Source organism: Ictidomys tridecemlineatus, chromosome 2 (genome assembly GCF_052094955.1).
Source record: "Ictidomys tridecemlineatus isolate mIctTri1 chromosome 2, mIctTri1.hap1, whole genome shotgun sequence".
Classification (NCBI taxonomy): domain Eukaryota; kingdom Metazoa; phylum Chordata; class Mammalia; order Rodentia; family Sciuridae; genus Ictidomys; species Ictidomys tridecemlineatus.
Window position 1 is genome coordinate 225900826 of NC_135478.1, and position 12494 is coordinate 225913319.

Genomic DNA, 12494 nt, shown 5'->3' on the forward strand with positions numbered 1-12494 from the left:
GACTTTTGCTGCTGTTCTGACTCCCAGGGGTAGAGACAGCCTTTTTCCTATCCTGCTTCCCTGGCAGGTAAGGGAAAATAAAGATTAAATGCTCTTCCTTGGGGTTACTCTGATTACTGTTTATATTTATTTAGATATTTATTTACTAGTAAGAATCATTAAAACTTTTTGTTGGGGCTGGGGATGCAGCTCAGTGGCAGAGCACTCGTAGCATGCACGAGGCCCTTTGTTCCATCCCCAACAACAACCACAAAAATTTTTTTGAGAATTTTAATATTTATTTTTTTAGTTTTTGGCGGACACATCATCTTTGTTTGTATGTGGTGCTGAGGATCGAACACTGGCTGCATACATGCCAGGTGAGCGCGCTACCCCTTGAGCCACATCCCCAGCCCACAAAATATTTTTTATTGCTCATTTTCATTTGGCTTAATTCTGTTCCTTTCCTTTACTAAATTTTCTCTCTTTTTTAATTTTTTTATTTTTTGAGAATTTTAATATTTTTTTTTTAGGTTTTGGCGGACACAACATCTTTGTTTGTATGTGGTGCTGAGGATCAAACCCAGGCCGCAAGCATGCCAGGCGAGTGCGCTACCGCTTGAGCCACATCCCCAGCCCCTTCTCTCTTTTTTTAAAAAACAAAACAAAACATTTTTTTAGCCCCTTATTTCTCTGCTGTGTGGGGCACAGAGTATATAGGCAGGGGCTGCTTTCTTTGTCTTGCTATGCTGGAGATGGAACCCAGGGCCTCATGCATGACAGACAAGCAAGTGCTCTTATCCCTGAGCCGCATCCCCACCTTCTACTCCCCCGCCACTGGGGATTGAACCCAGGGATGCTCAACTACCTGTCTATACCTCCCCACCCTTTTTATGTATTTTTAAGATTTCAGGACAGGGTCTCACTAAGTTGCTGAGGCTGGCCTTGAACTTGCTGTCTTCCTGCTGCAGCCTCCCAAGTAGCACAGCATTCTAGGCGTATGTTGTGCACCCGGCTTCAGATTCCTCTTGGTTTGTTGCTCTTTTTTTCTGATCAAATTTAAAACAATTTTAATCACTCTTATGTAGATTTTTCTAAGTCACATGTTTCTCTGTCGGAAGTTGGGCCCCGTCACCGTCTCCCTCAGTGTCTTGGCCCCACTGGGCCGAGTGGAGAGTGGAGCTGGCCGCGGTCCTCTGAGGGCAGGGTCTGCCCTCTATGCCCAACTCCAGTCTGCGTGGCCTTGCGTGGCCCTGCCATTGGTGCTTTTGCACCTGTTGAAAGCGTGTGTTTTCTTGCTTGTCAGTCAGTGCCCCTTCTTGCCACTGATGGTGTTCCTGCCTGTGGCAGTCCTCTCTTGCCTTTTCCTTTGATGCTTTGATGGCTTACAAACCCAAACCCAAGCTCGAGGAGTAGAATGAGAGCCAGCCACAGGGGAGGCAGGCTGAGAGATCTGGACCCCACTCGGGCCTCCCGCTGTGCTCCTGATGTTGGCGGACACAACATCTTTGTTTGTATGTGGTGTTACAACATCTATGTTTGTATGTGCCCCTCTGCCTGGGCTTGCCTCGCTTCTCTGCCTGGAGGATTGTTAAATAGACCCTAAGGGAAGGCCCTGGAGCTTTTGTTTGAGAAGAGTTGTAAAGGTTTGACAGCTTACTCTACAGCTCCCCTGCCTGGTTATTGCTTCTAGATTGTTCTAGACTGTTCTGCATTGGTGAAGTGGTTGGAGCCTATATAGGGAGAGTACAAACCTGCTCCAGAGACAGGCTGCCTAGATTTGAATCTCAGAACTACCTCTCTGGAGCTTTGTGCCCTTGGGTGAGTCCCTTGACTTCTCTGTGTCTTGTCTTCGTCCTTGGGGAAATAGGGGTAATCAGTATCTGGTTCATAGTGCAGCCATCAAATGAGCAAACAAATGTGAAGCCTGGGGACAGCCTCCGTGTACAGGAGAAGCTCCTGTGTGGTGGCCGTCGTGTCCATCCTCAGAAGCTGGTGTGGCGTCTCCCTTTGCAGGCTGGAGAAGCAAGACTGAAGGAGATGGCATGGGTGTGGCACCTTGTTTCTGTCTGCTCCTGAACCCCAGTATGGGCACTTAGCAGGCAGAGTGTGCGCACATTGGGTAGCTTAGCTAGGCCCAGGGCCGGGGTGCCAAGTTGGCATTTGAGGTTCCAGTTATGGGTACATGTCCTGGGGACCCTGTATTGTCATATGGGGTCTGCATGTTCGCACAGGCACCTAACATTATCTCTCTCTTTTTTTTTTTTTAACGAGAGAGTGAGAGAGAGGGGGGACAGAGAGAGAGAGAATTTTAACATTTATTTATTTTTTCTTAGTTCTTGGCGGACACAACATCTTCGTTTGTATGTGGTGCTGAGGATCGAACCCAGGCCGCACGCACTCTAGGCAAGTGCGCTACCGCTTGAGCCACATCCCAAGCCCCACATTATCTCTATTTTATTGTTCTGTCCATTTGAAAGTTTCTTTTCTAGGAGCGCTGTGCAGTAGACTTAGGTGAACTATGTATGAATTTAAGTTTTCAATTAATCACATTAGAAAAGTTAAAAAAAAAAGTAGAATTTTTATTATTAGTATTATTATTAGTATTATGTGGGGGAGGAGTGCTGGGGATGAAACCTAGGACCTTGAACATGCTACCACTGACCCGTACCCGGCACCTTTTTCTTATTTTACTTTGAAGTGGGGTCTCACTAAGTTGCTGAGACTGACCTGAACTTGTGACCTTCCTGCCCCAGTTTCTTGCCTTGCAGGGGTTATAGGTGTGTGCTACTGCATTTGGTTTGTGAAATTCTTTTTTTTTTTTTTTTTTTTTTTGCAGTATTCTTCAGCAGTATTCTACCTCTGTGGTATATCCCTAGCCCCTCACTCCCTTTTAAAATTTTTTATTTTGAAAGAGGGACTTGATAAATTGTTGAGGCTGGCCTCAAATTTGCCATCTTCCTGTCTCTGTCTCCCAAGTTGGTGGGATTCATAATGTATTCTATTTAATCCAATATAGCCAACATATTCTTATTTTAACATACAAATTTTTGGTGAGATATACTGCACTTTTTTTTTTTTTTCATACTAAGTCTGAAAAAACCACTCTGCGTTTCATTTAGACTGGTCACATTTCCAGTGCTCGTAGACACAAGGGACCAATGATTCTGGTGTGTTACCTAAAAGATAACAAACAAAGAAACTTGTTGGTTGTGGAAATTGGACATGTAAGTGTTTATTTTTGACTCACCCTTTCAGAGGCTTGCATTTAAAATTTTACAGTGTTGTGTCTTTCCTGCAAGTACTGCTGTTTTCATTTAGTTGCTCAACAAGCGTTTACTGAGCACTTACAGCTGCTGTGGAAAGTGATCACAGACATCGTTTCAAGGTGTCGTTATTCACAGTGGTTCTTCATCCTGTGTATTTTCTTAAAACCTGGAAGGCAGCTGTTGTGGTGGGGAGAGTCACAGGACTTGTCCGTGTTCAGGGCTTTGTGGAGAATCAGATGGACATCTGGAGGCCTCCTCCAGGCCTGAAGTGTCACCTCGCTCAGATCTTTCTCTCCTGGCTTTGCTCCTGTTTGTGGGAGGTGCTATCCTGCGGCTCTTTTGGGGGCTCCCTCATCACATTCTGAGCTACCTGTGGGCCTCAGGGGAGCCAGCCCTCCTGGCCGTCACAGCCTGGAAGATGCTTGGTGAGAGATGGGGCCCTGAGCCCCATCCGAGGACCCCTTTACAAGTAGGAAGTGGTCTCACAGTGGCCAAGCAGTGTCCAGGCTGGAGAGCTGGGAGTACCTCACTCCCAAGTGCTGCCTTCAGTTTCCAGGAATAGCCCCCTGCCCTCACCAAGAACCAGTGCTGCCTGCTCTGCCCAGGGCCTGCCCACACAGTCCACCCTTGCCCCCTTCTGGTAGCCCCCTGCCTAGCCTGGCTCACTCTGCCCACCTTTAGCCCTGGCCTAATCCCGCTCGTGGCCTGGAGCAGCTGCTGCCTTTCCTGGCTGGCATGTCACGCACTCATCTGTTTCCATTGCCTTTCTCTGCTAGACCCTGAGCCCTGTGCCTGTGATCGGGCTGCCCAGTCTACTCCTGGGTCCTGGCCAGCGCCAGGCCTGGCTCAGCGGATGATGGAACCCTGAGGAGTCTCCCTGTCTCTGTGCTGGGTCAGAAAAGCCGGGTCTCCCGAGTCTTCACTTGTGACCCAGCTCAGGAATGTCCTGTAGGACTTGAGGCCAGGGCCGCGCTGGGCCAGCAGAGGGGCTGCCTGGGGCTCTCTCAGGCCAGCTGGGGACAGGGGTAGTGAGGAAGTATTTCTAGGCCTTTGGCACTGTCTCCTTGGGGCCCGAGGGGGAGAAGCCAGATGTGGGGACCTGTCACTTGAGGTTCTGAGGAGCCTGTGGGATTCCATCCTGCTCCATCTCAGGTGGCCCATGAGAAGGTGGCAGTGCACTGAGTGCCCTGCAGGGGTCAAAGCCGGGACTCAGGAAGTCACGGGAGTCACAATGACCTGATTTTTAGTTCACGTTCCTGCTGGGCCGTCCAGCTTGCCCCTTAGACACAGATAGAGCTGCTGGTCACCTGTTCAGTTAGGAAATCCTCCAGGAAGTGCAGTGTGACTCTCTCCCAGCTGAGGCTGGGAGCTGGGGTACAGTGAGGCAGGGTGAAGGGACCTAGGTGACAGTGGGGTCTGAGATAAGGAAGGAAGCTCACGGGGTGGCGGCCACCTTTCTTTCTTAGTAGTGTGGGGACAGTGAGCCCCACCAAGCTGTGAGGATCAGGTGGGGGTCTACCACGCGGCCTGCGCAGTGGTTTCATTAATGAGGTTCTAGGCATAAAGTTAGTTAGAAGAGATCGAAATAAAAACACAAGACTCAATTACCTTATTTCTATTGCTAGGTCCTAGACGGCTCCCCTCTGGTTCCCTCCTCCAACCGCCCAGCAGGGCAGCAGGGATTACTCAGGGCTAGCAGGAGAGAGAGAGCGAGCACGCCGCCCGGGGATCAGCTTTTTATTGGGGAACAAGAGATTCAGGGGAGAATTCCATCCAATGAAGGTTGAGGGGGGGCTGCACTCCAAGGTCAGGGTCAGTGATTGTGTCCCCGGGGTCAGTGGTCAGGCACTCCCACACACGGATGGGCTCTCTCATCAGGAAAGGGTCGGGAAAACTTCGACTTTTTGCCAAAGTGCCTCAGGCCCTTAACGGGAGTCGCTCAATCACGTGTTAGAATGGCTTCCCACATGGGGGGTCCCTTGAATCCAGGGTAGGGGACACCAATGATTTCACATCAGGAAAGAGGAGTAGAAGAGACTGAGACACAGACTTAAGTCCAAATAGTTACATATTGATACTCTGCACGGTGGCTCCGAGGGCAGGCTCCGAGGGCAGGCTCCGAGGGCAGCCGTGGGAGCAGCCCTGGAGTATGCCGGCGTCTTCCTTCCCCCGAGATATGAGAACTCTGCTCTGCACTTCATGAGCATTGGGCCCACCCAAGAGACACGGAAGATGCACTTCCTAGGGACCTGGAGAGGGCTGAGGAGGGCCCAGAACAGGCTGAGCTGGGAGGAGGCGGCTCAGAGAGGTTGGAAGAAATGATTTCATGGGTATGTCTGAGAGGCCACTTTCCTGCCCCTCTCTGCTCCTGGGCAGGCAGGGTAGGCTGGTGTCCAGGTGGACGGATCCACGGGGTGAAGGCAGGGTGATGAAGGGGTCCGAACCTGGGGACCACAGTACCATAGCCTTTTCTTCCAAGGTACCCCAAACTTGATCAGCATAATTTGTTTCTGTCACAAGCAGGGGTAGCAGTGACAGCCCTGCCCAGGCATCCAGGCTAGGACCTGGCCTTGGGTATGTGCTATCCTGAGCAGGAGTAGACCGAGGTCAGGAGCAGGTAGTGGTGAGCTGGTACCAAAGGAAATCGTGCTGACAGAACAGCCAGGAACCTTGTCTTGGGAGAATCCAGGAGCCTGCCAAGGGCAGTGAGTGAGCTACTGCAGTACCAAGGCCTGGGCGTGAGGTGGCCTCGGGGGTGCCGCAGCAGACCTGCTGCCCCCGACAGTCACCACCACACAGGGTTTATGGAGTAGTGATTTTATCATGAAAGCCGCAGGCGTAGTGTGTTTTTAAACTATGCAAACGTGCCACCCCACACTCTAGCACTTTGTGTTTGTGCTGCAAATGTCACAAGATTGACGGCTCTTGCTGTGGGTGATGGGGAGTTACAGGGCTGGGGCGGCAGGACCCGCTCTGCCATCTCAGAGGGAGCAGCAAGGAAAGCATGACTTCCTCTTAAAGCTCCCGAGGAAGCCCCCGTTCCCTCCTCATTCTTGTCTTCGTGTGGTTTTTAGAACATCCTTTCAGGGTGTTGACAGCCCTCGGGCAGGTGGGGAAACTGAGGCGTGGAGACCAAGGAATTCGCCCAGGCTTCTCGCTCATCCTGGTGGCGACAGAGCCCGGACCCAGGAGCCTGGCCTCGAAGCTTGTGCTCTGCTCAGGATGTGCTACTGTTCCATGAAGAAATGATAAAACTTTTTAAAATAGGGGACAAAATTACAAGAGTACTGGATAACCTTGGCATGAGGGCTCCTCCTAAGCCAGCCAGGAGGCCAGAATCTGTAGAGGAGATGACAGCTCACTTCTCCAGCATTTTTTTTTTTTAATGACATTGAAAATTTTGATTGTTTTGTTTTACCCCATGTGTTCTCTTCTCTCTCTTCCTGTCCTTTTCCCAGGCAGTTGCTGGCATGATGATGCTTCTCCCTGTCTGGGACAGGCTTCTCCAGAGGCCAGGCACATCCTCTCTGTGACCATAATGCCAGTGTGGCACCCAGGAGAACTAACAGGATTTCTCTAATACCATTTAATAGCTGATCCATCATCAGATTTTGCCAGTTATTCCCAGAATGTCTTGAATAGCCTTGGTTTTCCAGAGGTGGAGGGAGCTGGGAAGGACCAGGGGCTCACAGGGGACCTTTTCCCAGCACCCCGGCTTTCTGAAGAGTTAGGCAGTTCTGGTGGGGATGGTCTTTGTTCCAGAAGCTTGCAATGGCAGCCACCTGGGAAGGTTGCACTTGCCTGTTCGCAAGTGCTGCCCGTGAACTTAGGCGGTCTAGAAGCTTGACAGGAAACCATCCTGGCATGTGCTGCAGGTCTGCATCGAGGTTGGCAGGGTAACAGCTGCCAGGGGTCCTCATTGGGAGGATTCACCCCCTTAGTAAGCAGTCTGTGGGGGTGACACTCCGACCCCTTCAGCTCCCCTGCATTGGCAGTCAGGGGAGTGTGAAGGATGACTTACTTTCTATACACACACACACACACACACATATTTTAGTTGCAGTTGGGCACAATACCTTTATTTTATTGATTTATTTATTGTTATGTGGTACTAAGGGCCTTGCATGTGCTAGGTGAGCATTCTAAACTGAGCCACAACCCCAGCCCCTGAAAGGTGACTTTGTAATCTCGATGCCCTTTTGCCATCAGGGGTATTCTGTCAGGAAAGCCTCTCCCACCCTGACCTTTTTTTTTTTTTTTTTTTAATTTTTTTTTTTTTAAAGAGAGAGTGAGAGAGGAGAGAGAGTGAGAGAGAATTTTTTTTAATATTTATTTTTTTTTTTAGTTCTCGGCAGACACAACATCTTTGTTGGTATGTGGTGCTGAGGATCGAACCCCGGGCCGCACGCATGCCAGGCGAGCGCGCTACCGCTTGAGCCACATCCCCAGCCCCTCCCACCCTGACCTTTTAGCATCCCTTCGTCTCTTGGATTTGTGTCCTTGTTCAGGGCTTATAGTCCATCATGAAATTATCCGGTTCAGTCCTCTTTCTGTATTGTGTGGTGCGTGCACCACATAAATGGTTAGCACGCCTGTTCCGCAGAGTCCCCAGAAGTAAAGGGGGAAAAAACCCAGGAGAACATCAGGCAAAGGACAGGGTCCGAGAAGGAAGAGAAGGAAACGTGCTGTCAGAACATGACGAGGGGCACCCTCGCCAGCAGTCGGGGAGTGCACTCCTGTCCCAGCGGCAGCAAGGGAGTCACTGCTGATGCTTCGCGGTGGGCAGCTGGGCATTCCCCACTCGGCAGTGGGTGAGTGGGCACGAAGAGTGAGTCAGGCCACCTACCAGAGTGCAGTCTCGAACCCAGTCATCCTGCCCTTCAGGGAGCTCCTGGTGGAAAGGAGATGTAGGTCCCCAGGTGCTGATTCAAGCCTGGCTTGGCCTCAGCAGGGCAGTGGTGAGTAACGGAGGAACGTCGCACTATGACATGTCACCAAGCCGACACTGGAGTGGGCCAGGCTGAGCCCACTGACCCAAGGAGTCTGCACTGGCCCTCAGTGTCCTGGGCTGGGGCAGCTTGGTGACACATTAGAGGCAGAGCCCTGTTGCAGTGTGATGGGGTGGGGGCAGGCATGACACCCAGGAAGCTGTTGTGTTTTCAAATCCTAAAATAAAGATCCCTGGCATCGCCCACCCCAAACTTACTTGGGATCCTACCCTGACTCTGCCTTTTGTTCCCAGGTGGAACAGTCTTCCATTTCTGTTGCTTCTTTTTGTGTGTGTGCTGGGGATTGAACCCAGGGCCCTGTGCATGCGGGGCAAATACTCTACCAACTGAGCTATATCCCCAACGCCTCTGTTAACTTCTTTTTATGAAAATAATGAACCCTGATGGGCACAGTGGCACACGCCTGTAATCCCAGCAGCTCAGGAGGCTGAGACAGGAGTTCAAAGCTAGCCTCAGCAATGGTGAGGCACTAAGCAACTCAGGGAGACTCTGTCTCTAAATGAAATATAAAATAGGGCTGGGGATGTGGCTCAGTGGTTGAGTGCCCCTGAATTCAATCCCTGGAACCCCCCCCCCCCACAAAAGTAATGAACCCTCCAGGAACACTTCAGATAGCAGAGTGAAATATACATTAAGAAAGATATGAAGAGGCAGGAAAAATCGCGTCACCCAACCAGGTGCAAGCAGGTGGCCGTGACACCATTTCCACATGTTGCTTTCTTTTTCTGCTTTACACAAGTCCTTGTCACGTAGTTTATTTATCTATTTTTTTGGTGCTAGGGAATCAAACCCAGGGCCTCGCGCATGGTAGGCAAGCTGCTCTACCACTCAGCTCTATCCCCAGCCCAGGATTTTGTATCTGGTTTTTCGAAAAAGAATAAGTGTGGCCATCTGTGCAGGCCTGATGTTCAGGACTTCCTGGCCTCTGGGCAGCTGTGCCATTTTCTCCTTTTGTAAATGCCACGTGTCCCTGGGAGGGGAGCCCTGGCAGCCAGAGATCGGCGTTCGTGCCTTGTAGCCCAGGGATGGGGGAGCAGGGAGTCAGGGATGGGAGATCAGTGAGGGGGAATCTGAGAGGGCTCTTTTTTTGGTACTGGGGACTGAACCCAGGGTCCCTTTACTACTGAGCCAAATCCCCAGCCCTTTTTTTATTTTGAGTCAGGGCCTTGCTAAATTGCTGAGCCTGGCCTTGAATTTGCAAGCTACCTGCCTTAGCCTCATGCCAACGGGATTACAGGTGTACACCACCATGCCGGGCTCAGAGGGCTCTTTTGGGGGAAGGGGGATCTGCTTCCTTTAGAAGGAAGGCCAAGGCTGGGCTGTTCCTGGATGGGGAGGAGGAGAAGGTAGGTGGGAGCTGCTTGAAATCTGAACTCTGACTTTGGAGAGGTTCAGGCTTCAGGCCTCGCTCAGCAGGCTTTGAGTCAGCAGAGACTGCCTCAGGCCAGGGAAGCAGTGGCCAGGCCTGAGGAGGCCAAGGGTATGTTAGCCAGCTGAGCAGATGGCCTGGGTTCAAATCACCTACTGGCCGGTGACCAAGTTACTTGGCTCTTCATCTGTAACTGGGGAGATTCCTGGCACCTTTCTCCCAGGGTTAAGTGGGTTAATGTGTCAAGTGCCCAGGGGGCCATCGTGTTCAGCAAGGTGTTGCTATTAGCAAGTGGCCAGTGGTGTCCCAGGTGGCTGCTGCCTTGGGGATCTAGGGCACACATCCATTACTCAGCTGTCTGGGGGACACTGGCCAGAGGCTGTGTGCCCCCTGGAGGAGGCCCAGGAGCCCACACCCCGTAGCATAAGGTGAGAGCACATTGAACATGAGCTTGTGCTCAGGCAGAAGATTCACTATGGCTGTGCAGAGGAGGCCAGGGGGGCTGTAGGGCCCCCCAGACTGTTCTGTGGATGAGGCGATTCCAGGCCCTGCTCTTGTAAAATCCATCATGGGAATTCAGCTGCAGTAAACTTTTGTCCTCTGGATGACTCTCAGGCTACCTGAGCCATTTGTTGTTGTTGTTAAAATAACATACATGAGGCTATATATAGCTCAGTGGAAGAGCGCTTGCCTAGCATGTGTTGAGGCACTGGGTTTGATTCTCAGCACCACAAATAAATGAATAAATAAATAAATAAAGGCATTCTGTCCATCTACAACTTCAAAAAAATTAAAACAAAAAATAACATACACTGTTCCCTCTCCTACACCCATGCATCTGACCCAGCCCCCTTCTTTGAGACCCTGAATGTATGCATGTGTTTCTGCACTCTTAGCAGTCCCCCGTGTTGGTCCTCAAAATTAGTGCAGTTATTTGAGCACTTTATTGCATTTTCCTTTTATAAAAATATTTTATCTTTGTAAAAAAAATAGGAAGCTAATAAAAGTGCTAGAACTGCTGATAAGAAATGGAGAGTTCATAAACTTGGACACATTTTAGAGACACATTTGACTGCACGAAACAGATTTGTAACTCATGGGACTTCATCTGAACTTGTGTATTCAATTTTGAAGGGAAAGAATAGCATTTAAAAGCAATTGAAATGGCCAGGGGTGCCTGTAATCCCAGCAACTCAGGAGACTGAGGCAGGAGGATTCTAATTTTGAGACCAGCTTCAGCAATTTAGCAAGGCCCTAAGCAACTTTTCGAGGCCCTGTCTCAAAATAAAAAGGACTGGGGATGTAGCTCAGTGGGTAAGCACTCCTGGGTTCAATCCCCAGTACCAACAAAACAAAAACAACCCCACAACACCTGAAATGCAGGAGGTGGGTCAGAATTGTGAGGAGCCAGTGCACCTCGGTGTGTATGAAAGGTCCCGTGGAAGCCTGAAGCCTGAAGCTCCTCTACAGGTGCTCTTGCAGTCTGCCGCCGCTCTGGCCTGGGGTGATTGGTGATGGCATAAAGAGTGACCAGCTCCTGGCCCAGTGCAGGCCCCAGGTGGAGGTGCATCGTTTGCCTGAGCCATTCCCCTGAGAATTAACTGACTTGCTGGGCAGAGGTAGGCATGCCAGGTGGTCCTCGGTAGATCCATGATACCTCCTTTTAAGCCCGATCGATGTCAGGCAGCTGCCCCAGCTGGTCAGAGCAGGAGGTGGTGTCAGGGACGTTCCCAGGGCCTTAGACTGTGGCTGACAGAATTCTGTGCTCCATCCTGCCTCAAGGTGATGCAGGTGCCTCCAGGGGCGACTCACACGCCTCCTCTTAGCAGATACCCAAAAAATAATACTGGAGGTTTGGAGGTCCAAGCACTGGCCAGGGAGTATTGGGCCTCGCCCAGGTTCTACCACTGACTCTGTGCAACCTTGGACAAGGCACTTCCCTTTCTACACATCAGTGTCATGACCTCTAAAAGTAAAGGACAGAGCCAAGCTTTGAATTCTGAACCTGAAATCCATGGCAGGACTTTGGGGAATAGGAATCTCCTACCAAAACCACCCTCGTGTTCATCTGCACGCGCACTGATTTCTCTGTAGATTTCATTGCTTGGTAGTGCGAAGGGCTGCATTGGCAAAGTACTGCACACTGGGGACTTCAAGGAACAGAAAGTCACTGACCCAGAGGACAGTCCAACAGTCACTGTCCTAGAGGACAGAGGTCTGAGATCAAGGTGTCAGCGGACCTCCTTCCAAAGGTGTTAGGGACAGGTCTGTTCTAGGCCTCTCTCCAAGGCCTGTGGCTAGCCATCCTCTCTCTGTGTCCCTTTGTATTGCAGTCCCTCTGCACGTCTGACCCAGCCTTCCCACTCCTTTTATATTAATTAGGTATAATGACAGCAGAATGCATTTTGATTCATTGTACGCAACTGCAGCACAAGTTTTCATTTCTCTAGTTGTGCATGATGTATCGTCCCATAATATGTGCAGTCATATACGTACCTAGGATAATGATGTCCATCTCATTCCACCATCTTTCCTGCCCCTATGCCCTCTCCCCATACCCCCTCTCCTTTGCCCAATCAAAGTTCCTCCATTTTTCCCATGCCCCCCACCCCCATTATGGATCATCATCCACTTATCAGAGAGAACATTTTTTGGGATTGGCTTACTTCACTTAGCATCATATTCTCCGATTCCATCCATTTACCTGCAAATGCCATAATTTTATTCTTTTAATGCTGAATAATATTCCATTGTGTATATATACCACAATTTCTTTATCCATTCATCTATTGAAGGGTATCTAAGTTGGTTCCACAGTTTAGCTATTGTGAATTGAGCTACTATAAACATTGATGTGGCTGTGTTACC

General features: G+C 50.3%; 1 protein-coding gene across 4 annotated transcripts in view; it reads left to right on the top strand.

Annotated features, from left to right (window-relative positions):
* Agap3 (ArfGAP with GTPase domain, ankyrin repeat and PH domain 3) overlaps nucleotides 1-12494 on the top strand; it is a 53837-nt gene that overhangs the window by 7419 nt on the left and 33924 nt on the right. The window lies entirely within an intron of this gene.